At 42.7% G+C, this 17487-nt stretch overlaps 1 pseudogene; it reads left to right on the forward strand.

Moving 5' to 3' along the window:
• Nucleotides 367-17487, forward strand: part of LOC109841950 — a 44684-nt pseudogene continuing 27563 nt past the window's right edge.

Below are 17487 nucleotides of genomic sequence, written 5' to 3' on the forward strand. Positions count from 1 at the left end.
AGCAGGATGTGGCAGACCCCGTACTCGCAGAGCCGCTCAGGCAGAGCCCAGCAGGCTCCACCTGAGCCACAGCAGGCTCCACCCGAGTAGGAACAAGCACCACCTTTGTCCCAGCAGGCTCCCCAGTACCTCATTGATCTCATGGCTCCTATCGTAGCTAGGATGGCAGCGATTAAGGAGCTTGTGGTGAGTCATATCGCGCCACCGACATCACCACCACCTCCAGTAGTTCCATCACAAGGGATACCGGTCGTCCTAATCAGAGAGAGAGACCCAGAGGTAGCACCTGCAGCTATCCCACCAGCGGTACCGGATAGAGCCACGGAGCAAGAGGCTTAGCTCCGCTTGGTAGAGAGGTACCAGAAGATGAGAGCACCGCAGTTCCAGGGCTCTTCAGACCCACTTGTAGCCCACAAGTGGAAGGTGGATGTGAGTAATGTCCTAGACATACTCAATGTAGACTCAGTTCAGAAGCAAAGACTGGCATCATATAGTCTGAAATGGGATGTCGGGAGATGGTACCGATTCCAGTTTCCATTAGAGCAGCGGATGATCCTCACTTGGGAGGATTTTGTTTACTTCTTTGATGCACAGTATGTTTCTTCTGCAGCACGGACTGGGAAGGAATTTGAGGTTTCCCATTTGACTCAGGGGGACATGTCAGTTGCAGAGTTTGAGAGCAAGTTCATGGAGTTGCTACATTTCACGGGGATGTGGCAGACAGGAGAGCGTCAGGCTCAGATGTTCCTAGCAGGGCTTCGCCTTAATCTTTGCTGATACCTTGTCTCGAGGAAGTTCTATTCAGTCCGGGAGGTAGCTGAGGCCGCCACCTCACAGGAGAATGAGACAGCTATGTTTCAGAAGGACAAGGAGGGAAAGACTAAGACAGGACAGATTGGAGACAGGGGGAAGAACAAGAGGCCCTTGTCAGGACATCAGCAATAGCAGCAAGGCCCTCATAAGAGGGGACCCCAGCAGGATCAGAGGGCACATCATAAGCGCAAGTTTCAGGGGGTATGCTTTAACTGTCGCAAGGTGGGATACAAGGCATCAGAGTGTCGTAGTGCACCAGCAGGAGCTCAGCAGGGCAGGGGTCCGAACCAGCAGCAGCCACGACAGCAGGGTCAAGGTCAGGGTCAACAGGTCAGGCTTGAGGCACTGCCAGTAGCGCAGAGGCTAGAGGGGCAGGTTCGAGCAGTCCAGGAGGCCCCCCAGGGGCAGATTGTTCCGTATTTTCTAGCACCAGTGGTAGAGCAGTCTTCAGCACCAGGCAGAGTATATGCAGTGGTTCCTCGTGATCTTGGTGCCAGCGGTGCAGTTGTGGAGGGTACGTTCCTCGTGAATTCCTTTCCCGCACGTATTCTTTTCGATTCAGGAGCTTCGCATTCTTTCATTTCGTATGCTTTTATGGTTAGACTCCAGCTCGTAGCTCATTCCTTAGACACCACTTTATCAGTTTCCACCCCTCTAGAAGAGGTATCGCTTCTAGAGAGCATTTGTAGGAGGTGTATTATCAGTTTAGACGAGTCCGAGTTCATAGTCAATCTGATAGTTTTGCATATGTCTGAGTTTAATGTCATCCTTGGTATGGATTGGTTGTCGTCCTACCATATTAGTATTGATTATTTTGCGAAGACAGTTAGATTGCGAACGTCCGATAGGTCCGAGATGATTGTGGCCACTTCTCAGGGCAATCGCTTTGCGGAGTCGTTTCTGGCGTTCATCGATGAGGTGATGTGACGGGATCAGAGTTCTGATTTATTGGAGACTAGAGTTATCTCGGATTATCAGAATGTCTTTCAGGACATACCTGGGTTACCTCCTGTGAGAGAGGTTGAGTTTTGTATTAAGTTGCAGCCGGGAGGACATACCTGGGTTACCTCCTGTGAGAGAGGTTGAGTTTTGTATTAAGTTGCAGCCGGGCACAGCCCTGATATCCCACGCACCTTATTGCATGGTACCAGCTGAGATGAGGGAGCTTCAGACCCAGTTGGACGAGTTGTTAGCTCAAGGATTATTCGTCGGAGTCATTCCCCATGGGGCGCACCGGTCCTCTTCGTGAAGAAGAAGGACGACAGTATGAGATTGTGTATAGATTATCGGGAGTTGAACAAGGTCACTATCCAGAATAGGTATCCACTACCTAGGATTGATGACTTGTTCGACCAGTTGTAGGGAGCGTAGTTCTTCTCGAAGATTGATCTTCGTTCTGGTTATCATCAGTTGCGCGTTTGGGAGATGGATATCCTCAAGACCGCTTTCCTCACGCGATATGAATCTTTTGAGTTCTTGGTCATGCCATTCGGACTGACCAATGCACCCGCTGTATTCATGGACATGATAAACCGGGTTTTCCATCCCTTCTTAGATCATTTCGTGATTGTTTTCATCGATGACATCCTCATTTATTCGAGATCGGAGGCAGATCATGAGCAGCATCTCCGATTAGCTTTGCAGACCCTACGGGAGCACTAGTTATACACCAAGTTTAGCAAGTGCGAGTTTTGGCTTTCAGAGATCAGATTTCTCGGCCACATCATCAGCAGAGAGGGCATATCAGTAGACCCAGCTAAGGTTACAGCAGTGCTTGATTGGGAACCACCGAAGATGGTGATGGAGATTCGTAGCTTTTTGGGTTTAGCAGGTTATTACAGTAAGTTCATCCAGGACTTCTCAAATATTTCGACGCCCCTTACACGTCTTACGAAGAAGGGTGTACAGTTTATTTGGAGCACAGAGTGCCAGGAGGCCTTTGATACATTGAAGGCTAAGTTGACTACAACACCAGTTTTGACTATTCCAAGTAGCGTCAGGACATTCGTCATCTACACAGATGCATCTTTAGCAGGGTTAGGAGGCATCCTTATGCAGGCTCAGAGAGTAGTAGCTTACACTTCACGGCAGTTGAGAGTGCATGAGCAAAACTATCCTACTCATGACTTGGAGTTAGCAGCAGTGATATTTGCATTGAAGTCATGGAGGCACTATTTGTATGGAGTGCAGTTTGAGTTGTTCACAGATCATCAGAGTCTAAAATATTTGTATGGAGTGCAGTTTGAGTTGTTCACAGATCATCAGAGTCTAAAATATCTTTTCTCTCAGAAGGAACTCAACCAGAGAGAGTGCAGTTTGAGTTGTTCACAGATCATCAGAGTCTAAAATATCTTTTCTCTCAGAAGGAACTCAACCAGAGATAGTGGAGATGGATTGAGTTTATCAAGGACTATGAGTTCGCGATTTAGTATCATCTGGGGAAGGCGAACGTCGTAGCGGATGCTTTGAGTAGGAAGTGTCGACATCAGGTTGTGGTTTTGAGATGCTAGTTGCATCGAGACCTTCTCACCCTTAGCCAGTTTGATTTTAGACCTGAGGTTGATGGTACCAGTGCATTTTTGGGAGCTGTGTCGGTGCAGCCATCTTGGAGTGGCAGAGTTGTCAGAGTTCAGTTGGAAGACTCTTGGATCCAAATTCGTAAGGAGGAGATTTCCAAAGAGCCTAAGGCCGATTGGACCATTGGAGCAGATGGAGGCCTCCGAATGAAGGGTAGATTAGTTATGCTAGCCAGTGCAGAACTAAAGAGGGAGTTATTTGATGAGGCGTACCGTACTCGATACACAGTACATCCAGGGACTACCAAGATGTACAAGGACCTGAAGAGATATTTCTGGTGGAGTGGCATGCGAAGAGAGATTTTAGAGTATGTGGCTAAGTGTTTTACTTGTCAGCAGGTAAAGGCAGAGCATCAAAGACTGGAAAGGACACTTTAGTCGTTGCCTATTCCAGGGTGGAAGTGGGCGGACATTTCTATGTACTTTATTGTAGGGTTGCCGAAGTCGAAGAAGGGGAATGATTCGATTTGGGTGATAGTGGACCGGTTGACGAAGTCAGCACATTTTATTCTAGTGAGGACTACTTATACAGCCGAGGCGTATGCGAGGATCTTCGTTCGAGAGATAGTTCGACTTCACGGGGTTCCGGACACGATCGTGTCGGATCGAGGATCAATATTCATTTCACATTTTTGGAGGAGTTTTTAGGACTCGTTTGGCAGCAGACTATCTTATAGCAGTGTATTCCACCTACAGACGGATGGTCAGACAAAGAGGGTGAACCAGGTGTTAGAGGACATGTTGCGGGCTTGTGTCATTGACTTTTAGGGCAGCTGGGAGGAGCATATTCCACTGATAGAGTTCGCTTATAACAATAGTTATCAAGCGACGATCGGTATGGTTCCGTATGAGGCATTGTACGGTAGACCCTATAGATCACTGATATGTTAGACAGAGTTAGAAGATAGCTTGATGCTTGGACCGGAGCTTGTGAGCCAGACTACTAAGAAGGTAGCATTGATCAGGGAGCGGATTCTAACCGCTCAGAGTCGGCAGAAGAGCTATGCAGATAAAAGGCGAAGATCCCTAGAGTTTCAGATTGGAGATTTGGTTATGCTGAAGGTATCGCCTATGAAAGGCGTACAACGATTCGGGAGGCGAGGGAAGCTTGCACCGAGATATATTGGACCATTCCGGATTTTGGAGGGCATTAGAGCTGTGTTAGATCTTCCAGCTTCAATGTCTAGTATACACATTGTATTCCATATTTCTATGCTCAGGAAGCACTTGCATGATGAGGAGCAGCAACGAGTGTTAGATGCACCGGAGATTAAGCTTCGGGATGATTTGACTACTATTGAGATTCAGTGTCAATAAATGCTAGAGAAGACAAGAGACTCAGGAACAAGATGATTCCATTGGTGAAAGTTCAATGGAACCGAAGTGGAGTTGAGGAAGCTTCTTGGGAGTGCGAAGAAGACATGCGACGCGACTACCCACACTTATTTGAGCAGGTAAGTTAATTAAAGTATTTATGATGTGAATTCTTACTTGTATATTTATATATGTACCTTGATACTTATATTTAATACTAGAATGAGGGTATTTTCACTTAATTCCTAATATTTATTTATGATAAATATATTTATGATATGGTTGTGCATGTAATCTAGCATTTTGAGCTTATGAGAATGTATATATGCATTAGTTATGAGGTTGAGTTTGCAAATTTGCAAATCATAAGCATCAGAGTCGAAGAACTCAGTTTTCAGCTCATGAGTCGACCCATGACTGTCATGAGTCGACTCATGATATCAACTCCCATTATTAAAAGTCTCTGCTGAGTCGACTTATTATCTTATGAGTCGACCCATGAGTCATGAGTCGACTCATGACAGTCATGAGTCGACTCATCGAGGGTTTTCTAGGTTTTGTGGATCGGGTTTGTTTGGGTTTCAGGTCAGGTTTTAACTGTTCATATATATTCTCCACCACCCGAAAACACCTCTTTTCATTAGTTCTCCCCAGAGAAACCCTAGCCTTCTATCCTCCTCAAAACCCTAGTTCATTTTTGGGTGTTTTTGGGAGATTTTCGGGGGATTTCAGTAGCTCCTTGTGGTTTGCAGCGAGGGGAATCATTCTTCAACACATCTGAGGCGAGTAGCATCTCGCCTAATCTCTCTCCCATATTTTTATTAGTTTATAAACATTTTTATGAGTTTTATTGAGCCTAAGACTTATTTTCAGGTATAAATCAATGTTCTTATTAGTGTAAATGCTAGAAATCATGTATTTCAGATTTTAAAACCCCACCAACGAGTTTTTAATGAAAACCCAGATCTGGGAATTTATTTAAGGAAATAAAAATATGAGTTTTATTTGTTTAAATGCTCTCTTTCATGTTTAAGGGTTAAATGTTAGATCTAACATGCAAGTGTTCGTTTCTCATGCTAGATGTGAATTTCTTTCACTGTCTCATAGTTTAGAATTGATAGTTATGGAAGTGTAAATCAGTGTAGTGGAAGTATGGAACGAGATGACGAGTTGCAGTTGTGAAATATCCAGTTTTCATCTCGTGAGTCGACTCATGACTCATCATGAGTCGACTCATCAGGTTGAGTCGACCCATGACTGTCATGAGTCGACTCACGAAGTCAATTCCTGTTATTCATAAGTATCTGCTGAGTCGACTCGTCAGTTTATGAGTCGACCCATGAGTCATGAGTCGACTCATAGCTGATTATGAGTCGACTCATCGAAGTTTTTTCTATTTCGTTTGAGTTTCTGCTTGATCACCTACTGTGCTTATACTTTCATACAGTGTTCATATAAAATCGAGGGTACTATTTATCATTTTTGAATATGAGAAGTTGCCTTCTTTATCGGATATTAAATTGCAGTATTTATGATTTTATTTACACATGTAAGATGACTTTTCTGACACAAGCTTAGAGCTGTACAGCGAGGCATGTACAAGAGTAGAATATGTATACCTTTACTATTAGTATTCTATGGTTCATATACACAGTCCTCGTGTTGGACTATAATCCATTAAAGTTCTCATGTTGGACTATAATCCATTAAAGTCCTCGTGTTGGACTATAATCCATTAAAGTCCTCATGTTGGACAATAATCCATTACAGTCTTATGTTGGATAATTGTTAAACCCTGAGTATGTTGCTTAACCGAGTTTGGAACACGTCATATTATATGAGGCTGGGACATGATAGCTACCTAGGCTGGACATGACACTTAGTGTAGCTTTGACATGTTTAAATTGTATCGGTAGAGATGAGTTTATATTCTTTTCTTTATTGTTCCTTGGGTTAAACCTCGGGTTTAGTATTTAGGGATTTAAAATTTGAGATACACGGTATATACTTGAGGGTTTCCTTGTTTGGATTATTTCGCTCGACGTACCTATGCTCGTGTTGTAATTTCCTAAGTACTAAAACCCACTATTGTTAGTATAAATGATTTTATACTTTTATGTATTAACTGTATTTTTATATACAACGAGCCCTATCCCTTGGGGTTGGCTGTGATGTTGCTCGCTAGTGCTTTGACGCTCGTTGTCCCTCCCCCTTTCAGGTAACGAGCCCGGAGCCCGGAGAGTCGCAGGTTGAGGGCGATTTTTTTTATTAGCGCCTGTTTATCCTCTTATTAGATGTATTTCATTTTGTACTCCACTTGAGACATTTTTAGACTTGAGAGATTTATATTCTAGAGTTGTAAAGGCTGTGTGCCTTATTTCATGTATCAGATGTTTTGTATTGTGAGACATGTTGAGATCTCCAGACTGTTATTATTCATTTTAGACATTGACTATGTATTCCAGCTGATTTGATTGATGAGATGTATTAATCCGAGATCTATCATTTCATCATGTACTTATTGTAAAATCTTTTACTTGCTTTGTACCTACACCTGTTGTTGATTCCACTAGAGAGGTAGTAATTATGATGGTGTAGGCTGTCTAAAAATCACAATAGATAGCTGATCCCCATCAAACACCGATGATGGAAGTTACAATCTGACGACTTCCAGAAGGCTATAATTTAAAGACTTTCACGTGGATCGATGAAGGTTATAATCTGACGATCTTCACAACAATTAATGAAAGCTCTAATCAACAGCCTCCACAATCAACATCGGGAGTTACAATCTGACGACTCTCACATATCAGAGAGCTAAAGTAAAGATTACAAAATGACGATCTTTGCAACACTTCGACATAAAGAGACTACAAATCGACGGTCTCTTCAAATCAAGACGTGGAAGTCCTCCCCGCGTACAAGCATCAAGGACTACAAATCGACGGTCTCTTCAAATCAAGACGTGGAAGTCCTCCCCGCGTACAAGCATCAAGATGCGTCGCGTTCATAGCCACGAACGCAGCTCAAACGCAGCTCCAAAGGCCGCAAACGCAGCTCCAAAAGTTGCAAACACAACTCAGATTCGGCCGCCAACGCAGCTCCAAAAGCTACAAGCGCAGCTCAGATTCGGCCGCCAACGTAGCTCATGTTCGGCCGCAAACGCAGTTTCCAACAAACTGCCAACGCAGCTTCCAACAAGACGCTACGTCTGAGCCTCCAGACGCTACGTTCAAACGCAGATTTTATTCCAGAATGCAGGATTTGCGTTTGATTCGTTCAAACACGAGCTGAACGGTTTCAAAACCGTTTCCCACGATCTGAGGGGATCACAACTCCACTCAGGAGTGATTTAAGGGGCGGTTATATCCCATTAGCCCCACTTAGGAGCGAATTTAGGAGGTGGTTACACCCCTTAATCCCCTATAAATAACTGAAAATCAATTCAGTTCAGGGGTTCGGTTTGTTGGAACTTCTTGACAGCGAAAAGAGGATCCTTCATCCTTCGGTTGGAGCTTTGGAGATCGGCAACAAGATCTTCTTCATCCTTGGCTTATAACCGCGGTTAAATCAACTCTTTCATAGAGTTTTAAACTCGTTCAGAGTTCTCCACAATGTCAAATCGTGAGGAGAAGACCACGTTCTAGTGAATCAAGATATTCGGATCGTCAACGGAGAGCAAACTCGACGTGAGCATTCGAGGGAGGCACTCCATCACCACTGTGAAGAACCCTGAATTAAACAAAGGGGAGAATCTAGATCATTCTCTTCTCTTTTGTAATAAGGAAATCCAATTATAATCGAGAGTTGAGAGATTTGTAAACATTCTTTTTCTAAACAGTTAGAGAGAATAAATCAAACGCAATTCTTTCATCATTTTCATCATTACAAAATTTTCCATCAAACAGATGGTGAAACATGTTATTGCATGGTGTGGTGCATGGCAGGTTTGACATTCCTGGTTTCACCTCGGACTGCAACCTTGTGTGAACCCAGGGGCGTCACAATAGATAAGGGTTTCCTTGTCTGGATTATTTCGCTCGACGTACCTATGCTCGTGTTGTAACTTCCTAAATACTAAGATCCTCTTATACATAGGTACTTACAATCTGAGCTACATGGTATATACATGAGGGTTTCCTTGTTTGGATTATTTCGCTCGATGTACTTATGCTCACATTGTAATTACCTAAATAAGATTTGTGACTTTATATATATATGTTATAACTATATTTTCTGTATACAACGAGCCCTTTTCCCTTGGGGTTGGTTGTGATGTTACTCGCTAGCTCTTTAACGCTCGTTGTCTCCCCCCTTTTAGGTAACGAGCTAGGAGCTCGGAGAGTCACAGGTTGATGGCGAGGCACTTTAGCTTCAGCTATTCTATTATAGTTACATTTTACTTTTGAGCTCCACTGTAGAATTTTGTTTAGATATTTTGAGAGTTTATTTCTAGAAGTTGTAAAGGTTGTGTGCCTTATTTCCTTTTATTTAGATATTTGTATTTGAGGCTTGATGAGAAGTTCTAGTTTACTCATTTCAGACATTGACTTATACTTCAGTATGTTAGATGATGAAATATTAATTTGATCTCTATTATTTAATCAGTTGACTCTTGTATTATCTTTACTTGCTTTTGTACCTACACTTGTTATTTGACTCTACTAGAGAGATAGTAATTATGCTGGTGAAACATGTTATTGCATGGTGTGGTGCATGGTAGGTTTGATATTCTTGGTTTCACCTTTGACTGTAGCCTTGTGTGAACCCAGTGACGTCACAGTTGGTATCAGAGCTCTAGTTCTAGTATCCTTAGGATCATCCTGTGTCGAGTCGTGGAGCTAGGATAGAGTTTCTTAGGATTCATGTATTGAGTCCGTAAGGATTCCCTAGTATGAATGAGGATGATATATGCGTATATCTCAAAAATTGAGGATTTTTTTATGACAACTATTTTGTGTAAACTTAAAGTATTTGGGTGAATACTAAATTATTGTGAAAATCATATTGTGATATGCTATGTATGTGTATATGTTTATTTGGACTCATAAACTCTTGTTTTCTTATGATCAGAGAGATGGCAGGACGTGGTAGACCTCGTACTCGGAGAGCTGGATAGGCAGAGTCATAGCAGGCTCCACCTGAGTCACAACAAGCTCAACCCGAGCCACATTAGGCACCACCTGAACCGCAACAGACTCCCCAGTACCTTATTGATCTCATGAATCCTATCGTATCTAGGATGGCAGCAATTGAGGAGCTTGTGGCGAGTCATATTGCACCACCGACACCACCACCAGCAGATCAGCCGTAGGAGCTTGTGGCGAGTCATATTGCACCACCGACACCACCACCAGCAGATCAGCCGTAGGGGATACCAGCAGTTTCTATCAGTGAGAGACCACCAGAGGCCGCACCTGCAATTATCCCACCAGCAGTCCTAGACAGAGCCACAGAGCAGGAGGCTTGGCTCTGTATGGTAGAGAGGTACCAGAAGATGAGAGCACCAGAGTTCCAGGGGTCAGCAGATCCTCTTACAGCCCATAAGTGGAAAGAGGATGTGAGTAATATCCTTGATATACTTAATATAGATTCGGTCCAGAAGCAGAGATTGGCGTCCTACAGTCTGAAGGGAGACGCCGGGAGATGGTATCGACTCCAGTTCACTCCAGAGCATCGGATGACCCTCACATGGGAGGACTTCATCTACTTCTTTAATGGACATTATATTTCTTCTACCGCACAGACTGGGAAGGAACTTGAGTTATCCTGGTTGACTCATGGGGATATGTCAGTGGCAGATTTTGAGAGCAGATTTTTGGAGTTGCTGCACTTCACGGGCATGTGGTAGACAGGAGAGCGACAGGCTCAGATGTTCCTAGCAGGGATCCGCCCTAATCTCTGTTGATACCTCGTCTCGAGGAAGTTCTATTCAGTTCGAGAAGTAGCTGAGGCCGCCACTTCTCAGGAGATTGAGACTTCCATGTTTCAGAAGGATAGGGAAGGGAAGACCAAGGTAGGACAGACCGAGGATAAGGGGAAGAACAAGAGATCTTTTTCTGGATCCCAGCAGCAGCAGCAAGGTCCTCATAAGAAGGGACCTCAGCATGATCTGGGAGCTCATCAGTAGCGCAAGTTCTAGGGAGTTTGCTATAACTGCCATAAGGTCGGGCAAAAGGTATCGGAGTGTCGCAACGCACCAACAAGAGTTCAGCCGGGCATGGGCCCGAACCAGCAGCAGCAGTGATAGTAGGGCAGAGTTCAGGGCCAGCAGGTGAGACTTGAGGCACCGCCAGCATTACAAAAGACTGAGGGGCAGATTCGGGCAATTCAAGAGGTTCCTCAGGGGCAGATAGTACTGTATTCTCCAGCACTAGTAACAGAGCAGTCTCCAGTCATAGGCAGAGTATATGCAGTAGTACCACGTGATCATGGAGCTAGCGGAGCAGTAGTGGATGGTATGTTTCTTGTGAATTCTTTTTCCGCCTGTATTCTCTTCGATTCGGGAGCTTCGCATTCCTTCATTTCGTATGATTTTATGTCTAGACTCCAGCTCTTCGATTCGGGAGCTTCGCATTCCTTCATTTCGTATGATTTTATGTCTAGACTCCAGCTCGTAGCTCAGCTATTAGACACCCCTTTATTAGTTTCCACCCCTTTAGGTGAGATATCGCTTCTGGAGAGTGTTTGTAGGAGGTGTACTATCAGTTTAGATGAGTCAGAGTTTGTTGTTGATTTGATAGTATTGCATATGTCTGAGTTTGATGTCATCCTTAGTATGGATTGGTTGTCTTCCTACCATGTTAGTATTGACTGTTTTATGAAGACAGTCAATTTGTGGGCATCCAATGGGTCCGAGATGATTATGGCAACCTCTCAGGGCAACCATTTTGCGGAGTCATTTCTGGCGTACATCAAGGAGGTGATGCGATGGGATCAGGGTGTTGATTTATTGGAGACTAGAGTTGTCTCAGAGTATCAGGATATCTTTCACGACATACCTAGATTACCTCATGTGAATGAGGTTGAGTTCTGTATTGAGTTACAGCCAGGCACAGCCCCGATATCCCGCGCACCCTATCGTATAGCACCAGCTAAGATGAGGGAGCTTCAGACCCAGTTGGACGAGTTATTAGCTCAGGGTTTTATTCGTCGGAGTCATTCTCCGTGGGGCATACCGGTCCTCTTCGTGAAGAAGAAGAACGGTAGTATGAGATTGTGCTTTGATTATAGGGAGTTGAACAAGGTCACTATCTGGAATAGGTACCCATTGCCTAGGATTGATGACTTGTTCGACCAGCTGTAGGGAGCGCAGTTCTTCTCAAAGATTGATCTTCATTCTGGTTATCATCAGTTGCGGGTTCGGTAGATGGATATTTCAAAGACCGCTTTTCTTACTCGATATGGATCTTTTGAGTTTATGGTCATGCCATTCGGACTAACCAATGTATCCGCGGTATTCATGGACTTGATGAATTGGGTTTTTCGTCCCTTCTTAGATCAGTTCGTGATTGTTTTTATCGATGACATCCTCATTTATTCGAGATCGGAGGTAGACCACAAGGAGCACCTACGATTAGCTTTGAGGACTCTGCAGGAGCATCAGTTATATGCCAAGTTCAGCAAGTGTGAATTTTAGCTTTCAGAAGTCAGATTTCTCGACCACGTCATCAGTAGAAGGGCATAGCAGTGGACCCGGCTAAGGTTACAATAGTTCTTGATTAGGAACCTCCAAAGACGGTGATAGAGATTCGTAGTTTCTTGGGCTTAGCCGGCTATTATAGGAAGTTCATCCAAGACTTCTCGAAGATTTCGATGCTACTTACACGCCTTACGAAGAAGGGTGTACACTTTATTTGGAGTACGGAGTACCAGAAGGCCTTTGATATCTTGAAGACTAAGTTGACTTCAGCGCCAGTTTTGACTATTTTGAGCAGTGACAGGACATTCGTCGTCTACACAGATGCATCATTGGAAGGCTTAGGAGGTGTATTGATGCAGACTCAGAGAGTAGTAGCATATATATCATGGAAGTTGAGGGTGTATGAGCAAAACTATCCCACTAATGACTTGGAGTTAGCAGCAATGGCATTCGCACTAAAGTCATGGAGGAACTACTTGTATGGAGTACAGTTTGAGTTGTTCACAGACCACCAGAGTCTAAAGTATCTTTTTTCTTAGAAGGAACTCAACCAGAGACAGAGGAGATGGATTGAGTTTATCAAGGACTACGAGTTCGTGATTCAGTATCATTCAGGGAAGGCGAAAATCGTAGCAGATGCTTTGAGTAGGAAGCGTCGACATCGAGTTTCGGCTTTGATGTGTTCGTTATATAGAGATCTTATTACTCTTAGCCAGTTTGATTTCAGACCCGAGATTGGTGGAACCAGTGTATTTTTGGGAGCCGTGTCAGTTTAGCCATCATGGAGTACCAGAGTAGTCAGAGCTTAGCTAGAAGACTCTTGGATTCAAATCCGAAAGGAAGAGATTTCCAAAGAACCTAAGGCAGATTGGACCAATGGAGTAGATGGAGGTCTACGGATGAAGGGTAGACTGGTTATGCCATCCAGTGCCGAGCTGAAGAGAGAGTAATTTGATGAGGCACATCATACTAGGTACACAGTACATCCAGGGACTACTAAGATGTACAAGGACTTGAAGAGACACTTCTGGTGGAGTGGTATGCGTAGAGAGATTGCAGAGTATGTGACTAAGTGTTTTACCTATCAGCCGGTGAAGACAGAGCATCAGAGACCCGTAGGAACACTTCAGGCTTTACCCATCCCAGAGTGAAAATGGGCGGATATTTCTATGGACTTCATTGTAGGGTTGTCGAAGTTGAAGAAGGGGAATGATTCTGTTTGGGTGATCGTGGACCGGTTGACGAAGTCAGCACATTTTATTCTAGTAAGGACTACATATACAGCTGAGACGTATGCGAGGATATTTATTCAAGAGATAGTCTGACTTCATGGAGTTCTTGATACTATTGTGTCGGATCAAGGTTTAGTGTTCACTTCATATTTTTGGAGAAGTTTCTAGGATTCTTTCGGCAGCCGGTTATCTTCCAGCAGTGTATTCCACCCGCAGATAGATGGTCAGACGGAGAGGGTGAACCAGGTGTTGGAGGACATGTTGCGGGCTTGTGTCATTGACTTTCATGGTAGCTGGGAGGAGCATATTCCACTAATAGAGTTCGCTTATAACAATAGTTATCAAGCGATGATCGGTATGACCCCTTATGAGGTATTGTACGAGAGACCTTGTAGATCACCGATATGTTGGGCAGAACCGGAGGATAGCTTAATGCTTGGACCAGAGCTAGTGAGATAGACTACTGAGAAGGTAGCCTTGATCAGAGAGAGGATTTTAGCAGCCCAGAGTCGGCAGAAGAGCTATGCAGATAAGAGACGAAGACCCTTGGAGTTTCAAGTTGGAGATGTGGTTATGCTGAAGGTATCGCCGATGAAAGACGTTCAGCGATTCGGGAGGCGGGGAAAGCTTGCACCGAGATATATTGGACCCTTCCAGATTTTAGAGCGCATTGGAGCTGTGTCATACAGACTAGATCTCCCAACATCGATGTCTAGTATACACAATGTATTTCATGTTTCTATGCTTAAGAAGCACTTGCATGATGAGGAGCAGCAGAGAGTATTGAATGCACCGGAGATTGAGCTTCAGGATGATTTATCTACTATTAAGATCCCAGTTGCTATACTTTCCAGAGAGGAAAAGAGGCTTAGAAACAAGGTAATTCCTTTGGTGAAAGTCCAGTGGGACCGAAGAGGCGTTGAAGAAATTTCTTGGGAGCACGAAGAGGACATGCGTCGTGACTATCCACACATGTTTGAGTAGGTAAATTAAGGCTTTTTGTAAGATTTATATATGGCTTTTTGTATTACCACTTATCTCCTAAGTATTCGGAACATAGGGTATATATATGAGGGGTTCCTTGTTTGGATTTTTTCGCTCGATGTACTTGTTCCATTTAGTTAGAGGTTAAGTGGGGGTATTTACATTTTAGATGGTTAAATGTAGACATCGAAGATTATTTTTCGAGGGTGTGAAGATGATATGTAGCGCTACTTCTTGCATTTATTAAGGAAGTGAATTGATTCATGTGCATGAGGATTTGCGTGATTATATTTAGATTTAACGCTAGGATGATGATATTTCCGCTCAATTTTTAAACTTTTGGAACACATAGTATATGTATGGGGGGTTCCTTGTTTGGATTTTTCGCCCGACGTACTAGTTCTATTTGATTAAGGGTTGAGTGGGAATATAGTCATCCTGAATTGTTAAATATAAATATCATTTTATGCTTGTCTAGAGTAATACTTTTGTTTGAATATGCCTTCTGAATTTTGAGGACGAAATTCTTTTAAGGGGGGGAAGAATGTAGAACCCCGTATTTTTGTTAGAAGTATATGTGAATTATTAGTAATAAATAATTCTATTTGTGGTAAATGACTTGAGGTCTTGGATATACTTGGTAACAAGTTATTAGATATGTATGAGTGTGGTTTCATAGAGTTCTATGCATTGGTTTTGGCTAAATAACAAAACATGCATGAATCTGGATATAGTGTCTGCTCAGTCGACTTATGAGTCGACTCATGAGTCGACCAATGAGTCGACTGTCGGGCTATTTCGGGTTTTCTTTTAGTTGCGGGTTTGGTTTGGCTTGTTTCGGGTTTAACCGCTTTCATATAAAACTCTCCTACCTAAAACCAACCCAAAAACCCATCAGAACCCCAGAGAAACCCTAGCCTCCCTCTCCCCTCAAACCCTAGATTCATTTTTGGTGATTTTGGAGGAGTTTTGGAGGAGTTTTCAACGGGATTTTGTGGTGCTGTCGAAGGGGGATCGTCCTCTCATCGGATTCAGGAGTTTGCAGCACATCAGAGGCGAGTAACATCTCGCCCAACCCTACACCCACTGTTTGTATGATTTTATTTGGTTTTATTTCATTTTTATTGAGCCTAAATCACTATTTGTGTATATAAATAGATCTTTATAGCATATGATGCAGAAATCGAATGTTTTTAGTTTATAAAAGCTCACAAACGAATTTGTAAATTAAGATCCAGATCTGGAATTTGTTTAAATATGAGTTTTATTGTGATTTATTGTTTTCAATATGTTTTTAATCATGAAGAAATATGTTTAGGGTTTTAAATGTAAGATATTACATGCAAATCTTTCGTTTTTGTTGATATACATGTGTTAGAATCGAAAATATATTGCTGGACATGATTAAAGAGAACTTTAGTTAACGTTTTTGCAAATAATCATCGAAAGCAGAAAAACTGGAGAGTTTCTGCTCTGTCGACCAATGAGTCGACTCATGAGTCGACTGATGAGTCAACCAATGAGTCGACTGATGGGGAAAACTTCAGTTTTGTGTTTTGTCCGGTCGACTTATGAGTCGACTGATGAGTCGACCAGTGAGTCGACTAATGAGGAGTTTTCTTCTTTTGTATTTCTTTAGTTTTGAATCCGTTTGAGTTATTTCAGTTTAACTGAAATTGTTTATGTTTGTCTATTGTTGCTGCGTGCTTAAATATGAACGAGGAGTCGCCTCGAATGACGGGTATTAGAAATTTATGTATAACCTGTATCTTTACATGTGAGATGACATGCGGATACGAGTTTAGGTTTGTGCACCGAGACACGTGAGAAATTAGTGTATATGCACCTATTCCTATAACTCATCTAGTCCATGTGTTGGGCAATTATGATGTGCAGTCCGTGTGTTGAAAACTTATCACTTTAGTCCATGTGTTGGACCGTTTACATATGCAGTCCATGTATTTTACATATGCAGTCCATGTGTTGGACATCCACTACATCAGTTTAGACCTTGAGAGTTAACACATATACTTGCATAGGCTGGACACGACATTTATACGAGTTGTGACACAACACCGTATTTAAGTCTGAGATGAGTTTGCCTTCTTTTATTTATGTTACTTGTATTAGATTTTGGGTCTGGTAGTTAGGTAGGTATAATTTGAGATACAAGGTATATACATGAGGGTTTCCTTATCTGGATTATTTCGCTCGACGTACCTATGCTCGTGTTGTAACTTCCTAAATACTAATATCCTCTTATACATAGGTACTTACAATCTAAGCTACATGGTATATACATGAGGGTTTCCTTGTTTGGATTATTTCGCTTGACGTACTTATGCTCACATTGTAATTACCTAAATAAGATTTGTGACTTTATATATATATATGTTATAACTGTATTTTCTGTATACAACGAGCCCTTTTTCCTTGGGGTTGGTTGTGATGTTGCTCGCTAGAGCTTTGACGCTCGTTGTCCCCCCGCCCTTTCAGGTAACAAGCCAGGAGCCCGGAGAGTCGCAGGTTGATGGCGAGGCACTTTAGCTTCAGCTATTTTATTATAGTTGCATTTTACTTTTGAGCTCCACTATAGACTTTTGTTTAGATATTTTGAGAGTTTATTTCTAGAAGTTGTAAAGGCTGTGCCTTATTTCCTTTTATTCAGACATTTGTATTTGAGGCTTGATGAGAAGTTCCAGTTTACTCATTTCAGACATTGACTTATACTTCAGTATGTTAGATGATGAAATATTAATTTGATCTCTATTATTTCATCAGTTGACTCTTGTATTATCTTTTACTTGCTTTTGTACCTACACCTGTTATTTGACTTTACTAGAGAGATAGTAATTATGATGGTGAAACATGTTATTGCACGGTGTGGTGCATGACAGGTTTGACATTCTTGATTTCACCTTGGACT

This window comes from Asparagus officinalis, chromosome 5 (assembly GCF_001876935.1).
Source record: "Asparagus officinalis chromosome 5, Aspof.V1, whole genome shotgun sequence".
Taxonomy (NCBI): domain Eukaryota; kingdom Viridiplantae; phylum Streptophyta; class Magnoliopsida; order Asparagales; family Asparagaceae; genus Asparagus; species Asparagus officinalis.